Genomic DNA, 15,947 nt, shown 5'->3' with positions numbered 1-15,947 from the left:
TTTGTCCACTGTAGTTTATCAAGTCCAGACTTCAGCTTTCTACCAGGAGATTGCAGAGCACTTCGTACTGCTATTGGCTCACGCGCTTTATGGAGATGTTAATTTCCGTTTCCAGCTGGGCTTCCTTCCCACATTACCAACACTACCACCTCATCATCTTATCTTATTGATTGGCCAGCCAACTTGTCTGATGTTAATCCCACTGGAAATCTATAAGCTGCTGTAAAGAGGAAGAAACACTCAACCCAAAAATGTGGATGGGCTAAAAGCTGCTGTGCTACAAGCTAATCACCTCCATACCACACTCCACTGATGATGAACATGATTTCCAGAAGTTAGACATCTCTGTGTTGTAAATCCTTCTTCACTGATCTCGGAACTTTGCATGTAATAACTATAGAATGTATAAATTTTGAATACAGTCAGAAAAAACTTTTATAACAATGCTGTTGATTTTGTGTCTTGTATTAACATCGGCTGGGCAATGCAGTGCTGGTCAGCTTTCGTGGTGCTGATTGCAACACATTTTAATCCTGCAACTTTAGTTATTGAACTTCTTGTTATTCTTGGTCTTACTATTGCTATTATTGGTCTTAGACTACGTCCACATGTACACGGATATTTTTGAAAACGCAGCTTTTTCTATGTGTTTGGGCCTTTCGTCCACACAGAAGATGGCTTTTTCGATCACTAATAAACTGAGATTTTCAAAAACTCAGTTTTTGCATTTACGTGTGGATGAGGTAAAGGAGATTTAGTCACGCAATGTCAAAGGTGTGTGCCTGTTTTGAGGTAATGCAGTGCTGATGTTTCTGTTTGCATGAGGGGAATTTCTACAATGGCAGACATAGACAAAATATTTGTGCTGTTAATCTTACTATCTGCAGTTTTTACACACTCATGTATACACACACAGTTACTGTCCCTCCATTTAGAAAGAAAGAGGCGTCCGACTGAACTTTGGATGTGACTTCTACATTCAGCGCAGACACTAACAACCCAAATCCCGATGCAAATGTCGACATCGGTTTTGAATAAATGTAATTTTTTCAAATTAAATTTATGCATGCTGTATACATTTTGTCCATTCCTAGGTTGTGAGTCTACACCAGCCATATCTCACAGCGCTATGACTTATGATTATTATGATCATTTACATATTTACATTAGTGTGATCACTCACACTAATGTAAAATTTAAAATTTTTTTAATTGAATAAACTCTGGTCAAAGGAGCCAGTGAGACAAAATCCAAAATACTGTCTTTAGTTATTAACACTTGAAATGATGAAGGCGCTTGAAAAGTAACACAAAATTAGCTGCCTTTCCCAAAAAACACAAAAAACTTTTGAGAAGTACTTCAGGTTTTGTGAGTGTACAAAACCCTGTTTATGCTTTCAAAATCCAAAATACAGTCTTTTTGAAACATTTTTTCAACATTTGAAACTGATGAAGTAAACAGGCTTCTAGACTTCTGATTGGCCAACATTTCTACACGGTTAGGATGTGGCATGTTCTTGACAGCATTTGACTTTGTTTTTTGCATTTACATGTGGACAGAGATATTTTTTCAAAACTTGACATGTGGACAGGATTTTTTTTTTAACAAAAACTGGAGAACTCAGTTTTCAAAAATTCCCGTGTACGTCTGGATGTAGCCTTAAAGTGATGATTGTCACAACAGCTTATGCTGCTTAAAAAGCTGAAGAGAATTGATTTTTATCAATTCATTAATTGATTGATTAGTTTTTATTTTCTAATACACTTTGATATTTTATATTTATAACATTTAGGCTACTTATTTATAACCCCTTTGTCTGTTTTGTTTATGGCGAGACATTCTAGCTCTGTGGACACGTCTGCTATAACACAAGAAATCAGGCTCACTGCAGTTTATAGTGTTCAGGCTTTATTGTATTATTTTCATTGAAACTTGTAAACTATCTGAAAGTTCACGGATTTAGAAACGACAACCCTCAAAAATATGATGGATTTGAACAACTCAGAGGTTTTTAAAGGAGATGAACTTGCAGCTATTGTTCACTTGTTTAAAATGTGGTCGCGCCTCTACTTCACATAATAAAAACTCCTGATGCAAGAAAAAAAAGGCAGGAAAGTGTCAGAAATCAACTGATGGCAAAACTGAAGGTTTGTAGGACAGCAGGACACGGGACTCTAGATGCATTAGTGGAAACTGGATCAAGTGTTCTCTTTTAGGAAAGAAAACAAGGCCATGGTTTTAGGTGAGCCCAGCACAGCAGCAGTTCAATTATCTCTGACAAAACAGCAATATTTAATGTTGTGGGAATAATCACGATAATAATCACAACAAGCAGTTTATGCCTGCTTGACTACGAGTTTATTCTTAGGAGAGAAAAGCTAGTTAACACAGGTTACAAATATTAGAAATTAGTCCCTCTAGAATTTTGTTTGAATTTTTCAAAAATTGACATATAAGCAGCTCTCGCTCAGTGCTGCTTTTACAAGCTAAGCTTGTGTGTATCTTTACAGACTTTGTTATTAGCAAGCTTTCACAAAAGCACAGTTTATTCCAATTTCTTTAGTCAAATCTACTAAAAATGCCAAAGCTAGCACAGTTCAAAAGACATAAAATTATATTTTTGCACCTACAAGGTGATTTCCAAGAAGCTATTAGCTAAAAAAAAACCTCATGCATATTCTTAGAGTATTTAAAAGTAGAATGGGAGGGAGAGCCTTCAGTTTTCAGGCCCCTCTTCTGTGGAACCAGCTTCCAGTTTGGATTCGGGAGACAGACACTATCTCTACTTTTAAGATTAGGCTTAAAACTTTCCTTTTTGCTAAAGCATATAGTTAGGGCTGGACCAGGTGACCCTGAATCCTCCCTTAGTTATGCTGCAATAGACGTAGGCTGCCGGGGGATTCCCATGATGCATTGAGTTTTTCCTTTCCAGTCACCTTTCTCACTCACTATGTGTTAATAGACCTCTCTGCATTGAATCATATCTGTTATTAATCTCTGTCTCTCTTCCACAGCATGTCTTTTATCCTGTTTTCCTTCTCTCACCCCAACCGGTCGCAGCAGATGGCCCCGCCCCTCCCTGAGCCTGGTTCTGCCGGAGGTTTCTTCCTGTTAAAAGGGAGTTTTTCCTTCCCACTGTCGCCAAAGTGCTTGCTCATAGGGGGTCATATGATTGTTGGGTTTTTCTCTGTATGTATTATTGTAGTCTACTGTACAATATAAAGCACCTTGAGGTCGACTGTTGTTGTGATTTGGCACAGTGTTGGTCAAGTTACTTGAAAAAAGTAATCAGTAACTAATTACTGATTACTTCCCCAAAAAAGTAATCCCGTTACTTTACTGATTACTTATTTTCAAAAGTAATTAATTACTTAGTTACTTAGTTACTTTTTAAAAACACGATTTACAACCTGAAGAGGTGATAAAGCGATAGATCTTTCAGCCCAATTCTACTTTTTCTACATAATCCATCATACAAAATGTAATCAAATGGAAAAGTCTCTTTTTTAAACTTGTTTTATCTAGTTTTAATCTTTTAACTTTATGCATCAAGCAAAAATTTAATTATATGCAACATTCTCTGACTTGAATAAATTAGTTTAACATTTAAACCTATTTTCTGCACATTCCAGCACATAAAATAAAATATTTTTTGTGTTTACACTCACTCTTTCAAATAGATGCAAGTAAAACACAGCAGAAAATAAATAAAGTCAAAGACTCAGCGGTCCTGTTGCTCTATTTTCACCTGTAAAGCAGGACTGCGGTAGGCGGAGGTTTACCCTGGTGCAGGTGTGCCGCGGTCAGTTGAAGAATCCGCGATTTCTCTGTGAGTTTCCCATTACGTCATGGCGCACTCGGTGCTTGCTTGGAAGTTTAGGGGTTTTTTTCGCTGTAAAAAGAAGTTTTCTTCCCACGCACAATGGACGCTAATGTTTTTGTCACTTTTTATGGAATCAAACTCAAAGTAAGGTCAGTACTTCCACGCTTTAAATGCTGCACGCTCATACTCTCTCCCACATCGATATGTGATCCATTGTTGATCTGCACACAGCTGTTGTCACAACGTGCACTCGCTTACGTCACTGTCATGAGACATTCTCGCAAAAAAATCACGGTTTTAGTAACGCAGTAACGCAGCGTTCCTACGGGAAAGTAATGGTAATCTAATTACCGTTTTTGCAATAGTAATCCCTTACTTTACTCGTTACTTGAAAAAAGTAATCAGATTACAGTAACGCATTACTAGTAACGCGTTACTGCCCATCTTTGTTTGGCACTATATAAATAAAATTGAATTGAACTGAATTGAATTGATATTCCAGCATGGTGTGCAGTGTGCCCTTTAAAAAAAGCAGTAGAAATTCGATAATATGTATGAGAAGGTAACGAATAATAGATATTATAATCCTTATATACCAGCATCATTTCCTAAATGTTGCCAATACAAGCGAAGGCAGTTGAATTCTAATCATAGTTAAAGATGATAAAAGACACTTTATGAAAGTTTGACCTTATTTGAAAAAGAGGTCAAAAGTAATGTGATATTTAAAATCCAAATATTCATTGTATCATTCCATATGATTATATGTTGCCAATGGCAGTAAGAAACATAGTTTTAAATTCTTTATATCTTAAAATCAATCTATTAATCTCGAAGGAGAGGTCAAATGGTCACATATGACATATTTTAAATCTTTATACGGCCTTTCATTAACATCTGTAATAAATCTGTAATGTTGCATATTTATGTTTTCTTTCAACATTATTTAATCAATAATTTTCGCTCTGCCAGTATTTCTTCTTTGTCATGTTCCAGTTTAACTGATCACCTCAGTTATGTCTTGTGTTTTTACTTTGACCGCTGTGCTGAAAAGGACAGCTTTTAGAGTCCTTGGGTTTAGCAAAGCGTCATCCATTCTCAATTACTTTCCACAACAATGAAGACGGAGTTCCACCTTTACCAAACAGCACAAAAACATCTCACCCTGATAATTAATTATGTTCTGAAATGGGTTTTCTCAGAAAACACTGAAAAGCTGACCCTTTAAAGCTTCTGAAGTGGTTCAGTGCATCATCCATAATGAATTGTACTGTGAGGGACATGACAAATGGATTTTCCTGTGTCTTTTGTGGTAGTGTTCGACATGTTGAAATGTGTAAGAGGGCTCGAATCAACACCCAAAAAAGAAAGAAAGGGCAGCTTGGTTCTGCATAACATAGTGTTGAACCAAAATGACTCATGCACTGCTAGGGACGTGGGATGAGCTGAAACAAATCGCAGACCTGCAAAAACGAAGAATGACGCAGTGTAATTATCTATTCATATTGGAGGCTGAGAGGGAGTCTGAGGGTGGATGTTTGGCAATCACGCATCTCAGTGTTACGCTGACAGTTGTATAATGCTTGAAAGGATAATCAATTCATCCTAGCATTGTTGCTTTGTTTTAGCAGTTACTCCAAACTAGCTGGAGATAATTCATCTCAGTGAATATTAAGACATCTTTAGAGTAATGCTATCACGTAATACGCAGTTATTTTCCTTCTCGAGTGATATTGGAGAACTGCCAAAAGCACATTAAAAACTCAAAAAGAAAAATGTTGTAAGAAATTCTGTTGTATTTGGATCATATTTAACTTGAATCTGTCACTGTTAAGCGAATGAAAGTAAAGTATTAGGTGCCAAACGAGCTCTGAATGAAAAAGGGAACAAAGCAATGCCCTCAACCAGGGAAAAGTAACTTAAAATGCTTTTAAAAGCAATCTGCCTCTTCTCATATATGTAAATGTGTCACAGTTGGACCAATATTAAACAAAGATATCCCGAATAACTGCAAAATGCAGTTTTTAAATTTGCCTGGCTCTGTGTGAAAAAGTAATTGTCTCCATTTTTTTTGTTAGATCATTTCATAAAAGGAAGATCATACCAAGAGTCAAACATAGTGGTGGCAGTGTGATGGTCTGGGGCTGCTGTTTTGCATTTTTTTTATTGAGTCAGGTTATCTTTTTCTACTAATATATTTGTTTGATGATGTGAAACATGTATGACAAATCTGAAAAAAAAAAAAAGAAAGAAATGAGGAAGGGAGCATATATTTTTCACAGCACCACAGGTACATAGGAAAGAAATGGTGAGTGACTGCTGTGGCTGATTCATCAATAAAATTTGAACTCTCTTCTTTAAGTTTTAATGTAATTTATAATTTCTAAATAAACTTAAGAGTAGGTCTCCAGGTTTCTAGAAAAACATTTCAAAGCTCTTTCAAAGTTACTGCATTTTGTCGTTTGTGAAGGTGATGCCAGACTGCTTCAATAACACTTAGCTCTAGGTCTGTCACGGCCAGCGGGGGAGACTGTGTGGAGAGTGTGCATGGTGGACCCAGGCGCGAACACAGGCGAGGAGACGGGAGTGAACTTAAACTGAAAGCGAGCCTTTATTTGGGCTGATGCAGAAGGGAGTAGACAAAACACAACAGGGACAGAGACTGCAACTAACCAAAAACCTAAACTGGAAAAACACTAACCTTACTGAAAGGAATAACTATGATCACTGTGAACAGAATGCTGTGCAGATGCATGGAAACTGAACCAAGTGGCGTGACGAAACAGACATGAACATGACCAGCGCAACCTTTGTAACTCAGTTGTAAAACTAATCACATCTATGAGTGCTATCTGGGGATTGCACGTACATCTGGCCCTAAATTGCTGTCTAAATACAAACGCCCAGTCCTCTCTCTACCAAGACAGCTCCTCCAGCTCTTCCAGGGGATGCTGAAGTGTCCCCAAGCCAGTTGAAAGACATCTCTTCAGCATGTCACAGGTCAGTATCATGGTCCTGGTACTATCTGCCCTGCTACGCTTTTCTTTCTTCCTTTTTCCTAACCCTTTTTCTGACTCTGGCTCTCTTCTATTTTTCTCAGCCAGATGAATCCCTGGAGGTCGTTCCCCTGATCAGCCTTGGGCTGGGCCTTCAGCTGCACACCTGTTTCCTTGCTTCTTGTCAAGTGCTGTGTGAATTTATGGACTGATTATTCCACTCATTCACTGCCAGATGATAGAGCTACGTTGTTGTCAGGCTTGGATTTAGGAAATGAACTATTACTTTGTGCTTGATAGGGTACTTGCCTTGATTTCTCATCTCTTCTATTGCTTTGGACCTGCCCACCTGGACAGGACTTGTGCTTTGAATTTTGGATTCTGTTTTTGGATTTCCTTCTAAAGGACAGAGACTGATTCCCACAGATACTTACCTGCCTGCTCACTCTCCACTGCACACCCACACACTCTCACATACATTCTGAGTAGTATCACCAAGAAAAGTTTATTTTTTTTAATCTCAACTTGTTTGCAATAAACATCCTTAACCTTTGCTCGCCTCTCGGTCCGGTTTGAGTCCATTAAACTCAGTAAATCATGACAGTCTGCCCCAAGGTCTCCTCCCAGTAGATTTCTTTTATTCTGACTTCAAAATGTACCATCTCTTTATACCACAGTTGAAATTTCACTTACCGGTAGTTCCTGGTCTAGTGTTTAGATTATTAAAATACAATCAAAGTAAGCACAAGTAAGCAATTACATATTACTGTAGATCATCAAAAGACTTGGCCTATTCAATGGTTTTCATAACAGTGGTTGTTTCTCAGTATTTTTCCCACAGTTTCTTAAGGAAATGAGCAGAATCGGAACTGGTCTCAGAAGGCTATAGCAGAGGGCAGGGATGTATGTCTTAAGCCTAATAGTAAGAGATGTTACAGCTGAAAAATACAATATACACAGAAAATATTGCTGGCTAGTAATCATTGTTATTTATTACTCAACATCTGAAAATAAGAAACCTCACTGTAATTTACAAAATGATAAAACTAGCAGACAGTGCTGTTTGCATTTTTCACGTATCTGGCGATCAATCTTATGTAATGTGCTTTCTTATTTTTTGTATTAGATTTAAAGGCTAGTGGTTCTGAGAACTATTCATTTTATTAGTATCTGTGTTACTGATGACCATCTCTGGAACAAAGTAGATGCGTGTGGAATAGATGAAGAACAGTGCCGCGCTGATTTATTCAAGGTGAACCAGTTTTCCTTGGGATGCACACCAATGTGTTGCCTGTGTCAAATATGGCTGACAGCTGGGTACATCACAGTTATTCATAGCACGTGTGAGCGTGTGTGTATATGTATGCAAGATTGATAACTCATCACATTTCCTGTCATAGTCTAAATGTCACCTCTGCAGCTTGCAGTGATGAATGCAATCCTGTGGCTGGTTCATCATTTGCTGTGTTCATTTCCATGTAAATGTTTGTCATAGTATTCACACACATACACAGAAGGAACAGTTTAAAGATCGAGAGGTTGAGAATCATCATACAACACTGGTCACTGACATGGCTGTTCAGAACAACAACATTTTGGATACATGCACAGTGATGTCAAAATGAAAGGTTTTTAGAGGACTTTATGCGGTCCCGGGAAAAAGTAATTACACCACACGACTCGGTAGCTTGTAGAATCACCTTTAACAGAAATAACTAAAAGTAATCATTTTCTGGATGACTTTGTCAGTCTTTCAAATATAATATGGCATGCTCTCCTTTACGGTGGGGCTACAGTTCATTGAGGTTTGCTGGTTTTCCCGCCACAGCATTTCAGCAGGGTTGAGGTCTGGACTTTGGGCCATTGCAATTCCTTAAATCTTTTTCTTTTTTGTGCTTTAAATATGCTTAGGGTTATTGTCTTCTTGTAGTTTGAATCGAGCTTTAGCTGAGGTTTTCTGTTTTGTTTAGATTATGCTAAGTAAACCTAACCCATGCTGTCATGTTCTTTTTCAAAATGAACAGATTTGTGGCGACTAGACATAGTAAAGAGACCTCTGGTAAATGTTTAATGTCTTTACTGTAGCCTGTCTTGTAGCTGATAACTACTTTTCTCTTCTGATCCAAATTGGCAGAGTAAAGTGATGCACATTCCTTTATCGAGGAGGCAAACACAGTGTAGCTACTTCTATCGGTGTGCTCTCACAGAGGACATAGAATACATACTGCTAACTACTGCTAGCAGAGCAGAGGGGGCAGTTCCAGCATTGGGCATGCATCACACATATACATTATCCATCAAGCTACCTTCCTAAAGAATAAGACTGCCTTTAACTATAGGCGTTTTCCTGGCAACCCTTCCACACAAGTCACACTTATTCAGTCTTTTTCTAACTGTGTGTGTAATTTAACTGAGACCTGTATTGTCTGAGGTGTATCACATTTTATCTATTTATTTTACATGACTAAGTTACTAAATCAATAGTTCAGTATTTTGTACAGTACAATTATTTGCCTTCTTGCCAAGGTCTGAATGAAAAGACCAAAATCATGCTCAATATGTACAAATATGGAACTTGAACTGGCAAACAGCTCAGCTCACACTGCAACCAGATAACTCCCTGGAGTATCCATCTTTTGGCTGGCGAACTTGTGATACCCTGAAGATAACTGCAGCTGGCCGAAAATATTTTCACTGCACAACATCATCAACTACATTAGGACCAAAATAGTCATAAAAAGATGGTTATCTATAGTTCTTTGCCTTCTTCTTAACAGTACATACACCACCAAATAGTGGGAAGTGCAGCAGCAAGAAACCAGAGCAGGCATCAATTACAACACAAGTGACATGGATAAGTCAATAAATGCATAAAAGAAATACCAGCATCATCCCAAGGCTTGTATATGTACAGTGGACAGATCCACTTTGTTAGCAGCTTGTTCGGGTGAGGGTTGTAGGTGTCTGGAACCTATCCAGCTGTAATAGGGCAGAAGGCGGGTTACACCCTGGACAGCTCACCTGTCATTCTCATTTACTAATTAGTTGTGTAGAAGTACTTTAACTATGCTGACCGCTACTGTGGGCAGAGTTAGCTAATGTTCCATGCAGTTAAGCTTGACTTTGTTATCTTTGTGAACTGGTGCTATGTTATATTTTGAAAGACCTTTAGAATTGCTAGCAGATGATTTTTGCATTAATATCTCAATAACTTCTCAATAACGTCAGGCTTGCTGTTTGCCCACCTTTATCTTCAGACCTTTATCTTCAGACTTCTTGTAGTCTGAAGATTAGACTACAAGATTGTATTTCTGCTCTAGGAATAGCTTTGCTGATTTGCTGACTTTAAATTACCAACTGCATCTGTTTGAACCCTTTGACTTCTTACCCTTGTCTAACATTGGACTCTCTTTCTTTTTGCTTGGTGCACTTTGCAACATTGCCTCGATTCCATTTAAGCTGCCTGGGGAAAGCTACTGATGCCTGCTGGGGGGAAAAATGCTATCTTCTTCCTTTTGTGTTTCAAGCCTTCATTCTTTTGTAGCCTGTAGCAGTCAGAATTGTGCTGTGAAAGTGATGCTTTAAGGAAACCCATCAAAAAGCAGCAATGGTGTCGTTATTTTCCAGCCATTTAATTGTGCAAACATTTACTCCATAATGAATCCTTAAGGCGAAAAACTTAGTCTACTTTAATAAACACGACTTGTTACAGAAAAAAAGAGGCAACTCACAGGCAAGAAGACAAAGACAGAAAAAGTATATCATCATTATTAGTACGATTTTTCACACAATGCAGAGTAAGCGATTGGTATTTCCTTGCTAATTAGCAAGTTTACACTCATTTCTTGTGACTGACTGTTGATTGCCTCCAAAAAAGTCCATGAAAATTGTTGGAGATAGAAGGTGTGATCGTGCATACGAAAAAAAAAGTTACGTTTCTTCAATGAGATATGAAAGTGAAAGGAAGTCACATTGATTGGAGTGCCTTACTTTACTTGATTCAGCAAGCAGCTCTAACAAACATTTAGCATTAAAAATAAATGAATGACTCTGTCATTGTTAAGGCATTCAGTAATATTGTTGATCCAATTTGGCTGAGGAGTTTATGAAATGATTAATTTACTTAGATAACACAAAAGAATTTTGACCAGCATTTTACAGTACTGTGCAAAACTGTGCATGTATTTATATCTTGCTAGGAAAATGGGACATAGGTGAAGTGATTGAAATGTTCACCCATCAATCCATCCATCCAGCCATCCATCCATCCATCCATCAATTTTCCACTATTTGTCTGGGGCCAGGTCACAGCCCAGACCTCAGGCCAAGAGACCTAATCTCCCCAGGGTGTACTGGGTCTACCCCAGAGCCTCGTCCTGGTAGGATATGCCACAAACATGTCATCCATGAGGTTCCTAGAAGATGCGTGAACCACCTCTGCTGGCTCTTTTTGATGTGGAGGACTAGCAGTTCTACTCGGTTCTTCCCAAATCACTGAACTGAATCCATCTCTAATGCTCAAATAATAATCTAAGGTCTAATCAAAGGTCTTAAACCTGAAAACAAAACAAATGGCACAAGGTCCACATAAAGAACAAAAACAGAATAGGAATCTAGATAACAAGCCATATGGAACAAGAAAATACATCTTGAAATAGGACAAAGGGAAAGATAGAATGTCACACAAATATATTACACAAGGACAACCCGAGAAATAGAAAATGCACTTTTAAATGATGGATTTATTTATTAATGAAAAAAGCTTAACAAACTTGTCTGGCCCAATTCTGAAAAGTAATTGACCCCTACACCTAATAACTGGTTGTGCCTTGCTTGGCAACTAGAACTGAGAGCAATTGTATACGATAACTGCTTATGTGTCTTTCGCATCACGCTGGAGGAATTCTGGCCCACCCATCTTTGCAGGATTGTTTTCATTCAGACACATTGGAGGGTTTTTGAGCATGAACAAGCATGAAAGGTATGAGATCAGAAGATCAGATTTGGATCTGGACCTTGACCAGGCCACTCCAAAACCTTTATTTTGTGTTTCTCAAGCCATGCAGAGGTGGACTTGCTGGTGTGTTTCGAATCATTGTTCTGTTGCATGACTCAACTGTGAAAGAGCTTTAAGGCACCCGACAATCATGTTTCCATCAAGTACTGCAAGCCATCCAGGTCCTGAAGCAGCAAAGCAGTCGGGATCTTTATACTACTACCATCATGTTGACTGTTGATATATTTTATGTTTATTAAAAACAAGAGGCTTAGTGGGAATCATATTCATATAACATGCAAACTCCACACAGAAAGACCCCAGCCTGATGGTGGAATTGAACTCAGGACCTTCTTGCTGTGAGGTGCTAACCACCATGCCACCATGCTGCCCTGTTTACCTTCTGTATGAATTTTATACCTCATAAGACATTACACATGTGACCCTCTTTTTTTCTCATTTAGAAATATATTTACTTGATTCATATACATAATCCTGTAAACATGATTAGCTCAGCAGGTATAAGCATTATGATTCATACAATATATCTAAAACAAATTATTATCTACATTTTTTTTCTGTTCCTCTTCCATATGGATTTCATCTTGGTGGGACACAAATAGCTGCTTGCAAGAAATCAGAAGGGCAGTCTGGAATAATGTTAGAATGGAGATGGGGAAAATAACTGATTAGGCTGGACCGCACAGCAGGAATATGATTAAATTATAATCGGGGGAATAGAGAAATAATTTAATAGATACTGCACTAAAATTCCAACATGTCTAAGGATGAATTAATGTTGGAAATAGGCCGGCATACATGTTTGCAGATTAAATATTCTATTTTTTGAATGTTTATTGTTACTGTCTGTTTTAGTGATTGCGCCAGTGTCACTCTGTAGGATAAACTAGACCCTCTTCTTGCCTGTTCTCTCGTGGATCATGTCAAATTGCAGCCATAAACAACCCATTAAGTGACATATTTATCTGGGCCAATTCTTCTGGCTCCCTCACCCCAATTACTTTGCTGGTGGAATGTCTATTTTGGACCGCTTCACATTCTTTTACGCTCAAATCAATACTTCTGCAGAACCAGAAAGCTATTCCATGTGTTAGCACTCTCTCTCTCTCTCTCTGCAGTACTTCACATGGTTTCCTAAATATGTTACATAAGATGAGTCCTTAGCAAGGGCGCATGTAGCAGCACATCTGCTATTTTAAAAGGAGACGAAGAGGAATTCAGTTTCCCTTTTTAATCCTTTGTTTTTAATGAAGAGGTTTGCTGCCAGATGTAACAGAACCTTGCCTATAACAGTATGTCTTCAATGTCATATGTCATTATCATAATCATAAAATGCACTTTTCTGAGTGCAGCCTTGAAGCTTGAAGAGTCCTGCAGCACGTCAGTTCCATTTTCTTATGAAGTTGTACCAGTGCATTTTCTGCAATTGAGCCGTCAGCGTCTGTCAGTCAGGGGAAATTAACGAGTCTGCTGATTGCACTGCTGGTAATTACAGAGTGCAGCTGGCGCAGTGCTGTGTCAAGCCTGGGAGGTATTTTAAGCTTACGTCTGTCCTTTCTCCCAACAGCCAGGTCAAGTAATGCTCTACAGAGGATCAGAGAGGGACTCTAAAATGACCACTGAAAATTCTGAAAGTGTTCAGAGACAATAACCACAAAGTCAAAGGTTCATTTGTTTATCTGTGTCCTCTAGTAGGACACCGAACCTTTACTTGATGGCCTGTACTTTTAAGATCAATTTTTATAATGATGCATGGCTAATACTGGTGTGCAGTTTATCGATCCCTTAAGGTGCTGCTCTTTTTTCTTATCTCTTCTTCTCAGAATGTATAACAGATGAGTCAGTTGTCCCTAGTCCTGAATGTCATGCTCAGCATGAGGATATTAGCATGTGACCAACAGAATTAAAGCAAAAAACAAAAAAGAATAGACGATCTATTGAATTTTGCCAGCTTTACAAAGTATTTTCTTAATAATATATGATGGTTTACATTATTCACAAAAGACATTTGTGCACAGATTATACATCATATTACATATTTTCGTTATTACTGAAGGTAATGTAGTAATCAAAAGGTAGTAATCATTCTTTTAATAAATTCTAGGATTTCTAAAATGACTAGCTGATGTGATTAACTGAAAAAGGTTTAAATGTTTGCACAGAAGTGAGTAAAGCTGTGTGTGGCGAATGACATTGCCACTGTGGCTTTGAACAAGGCTTTCTGCCACAGAAACTACCGAAGGGGACACTGTCCTCAGCAGGTCCATTTATTAGTCAACCCACATGGATTTTCCACATCCCAGATACACACTGGCCAAAAGCCTGTGAAGCTGTAATTGCTGTCGTAGGGGTTTTAACAAAGTACTGACTGTATCATGTGCCCATGGTGTTTGTTAGCAGGCAGCTAGAATTGCATTTACAAGTCAAAAAAAACTTCAAATTTGTATCAGTTTCTGTCGTTGGGGTAAGAAGCATTTTTGTCCTGACATGTAAAAGAATGAAGTGGATGATCAGACATGAGCATAAAAGGAAGTGAACAAGAAAAAACAACAAAAAAACAAACAAAGTACTGACTGTTGCTACTGAGAAATTTCCCTTTCAGTTTCTGATTTTTAGTAAACCCAGGTGGGAATTTTAAGTATGTACTTTTACATTGTTAATACCGGCTTAGATGTAGGCTTAGAGTGAAAAAAGAAACCCATTTTATTCATTTAATATGAAATCTGCAAGTTTAAAATGTAAATGAATCTATTTTCCATAGCATCTGCATCTCACGTGCATGAAGTATACACCTCATTATCCTGATTACTTACCTACTGGTTACCCTATTTTGTAAGGGAAGAGTTTTACATTTCAGGAAATATGTGCTTTCTTGTTACCTGTGACATGAAGTAGCCTAGACTGTTCTTAACTACTACTACTTAACTACTGCTTGAGTTACCTCAAGCTTACCTCTCCCACTCATTCTTGGGTCAGCCTTATATGCAACGTCAGATGTGAGTCTTTTAGTGATTATTGCCAAGTAAATGGTAAATGGCCTGTATTTGTATATCCTAAGGACCCCAAAGCGCTTCACACATTCACACACTGGTGATGGCAGTGCACCCCAGGGTGGCTGTGGCTACAATGTAGCTTGCCATCACCAGTGTGTGAATGTGTGTGAATGGGTGGGTGACTGGATGTGTAAAGCGCTTTGGCACTAGTAAAGCGCTATACAAATACAGGCCATTTACCATGGCAAGCTACATTGTAGCCACAGCCACCCTGGGGCGCACTGACAGAGGCGAGGCTGTCGGACACTGGCGCCACTGGGCCCTCTGACCACCACCTCTGACAGGTCCAGGGGGAAAATGAATGAACAGTCTCTAATGTTTGTGGTAGTTTCATTTTAATGGAGAGAGACATAATAAACTAAAAATCCAGATAAAAATGCATTAGATAAAAGTTATGAAGTGATTTGCATGTCATTGAAATAAGTGAAGTGAAATAAGTATTTGATTCCAAAAAACATGACTTGGTACTTTGTGGCAAGTAGAGCAGTAAGACAGTTGGTCACCAGGTTTGCACACATCTCAGGAGGGATTTTGGCCAACTTCTTTTCACATGAATGCTCTAAATCCTTTAGGTTTCTTGACTTCTGCTTGGCAACTTGAAGCTTCAGCTTTCTTCTCTAGATTTTCTTAGGACTAAGATCTGGAAACTGCCTAGGTCTTTTTGTGCTTCTTCTTTAGTCACTCATTTGTTGCGTTGATAGTCTGAGTTTCGTCTTGATGCATGCTCAATCATCCAGGTAAGTAAATCTCCAAAAGTTGATTCTGTTCATCTGGACGTAGCGGCGGAAGGCACTCACATCACTTAGTAATGACAACAACATTATCATCCTTCCGGCAGACAAGGATAGGTGCACAGTATTGCTAAACCAGAAAGACTATCATGAGAAAATTATGTCACTACTCAGTGATGAAAATACTTATGAGCCCCTGAAATGAGACACAGGAAGAGGGTGATAGACTGTCTGAAGCAGTTAGAACAAGACAAGGCTATTGACCAGACCTCATACCACAGGCTATACCCAGGGGAGTCTACACCAAGTCTGTATGGTTTACCGAAG

General features: G+C 38.4%; 1 long non-coding RNA gene across 1 annotated transcript in view; it reads left to right on the top strand.

Moving 5' to 3' along the window:
- LOC121813670 overlaps positions 1 to 14,359 on the top strand; it is a 32,439-nt gene extending 18,080 nt beyond the window's left edge. The window contains exons 2-3 of the long non-coding RNA XR_006053818.1: positions 6,747 to 6,823; positions 6,924 to 14,359. This is a non-coding gene — a long non-coding RNA (uncharacterized LOC121813670). The remainder of the gene's footprint in view (positions 1 to 6,746; positions 6,824 to 6,923) is intronic.
- The last annotated feature ends 1,588 nt before the right edge of the window (positions 14,360 to 15,947 follow it).

Source organism: Haplochromis burtoni, unplaced genomic scaffold (genome assembly GCF_018398535.1).
Source record: "Haplochromis burtoni strain Fernald_Lab_line unplaced genomic scaffold, NCSU_Asbu1 Contig_14, whole genome shotgun sequence".
NCBI lineage: Eukaryota > Metazoa > Chordata > Actinopteri > Cichliformes > Cichlidae > Haplochromis > Haplochromis burtoni.
The sequence above is the reverse complement of the archived record's forward strand: the minus strand, read 5'-3'. Positions and strand labels throughout refer to the sequence as shown.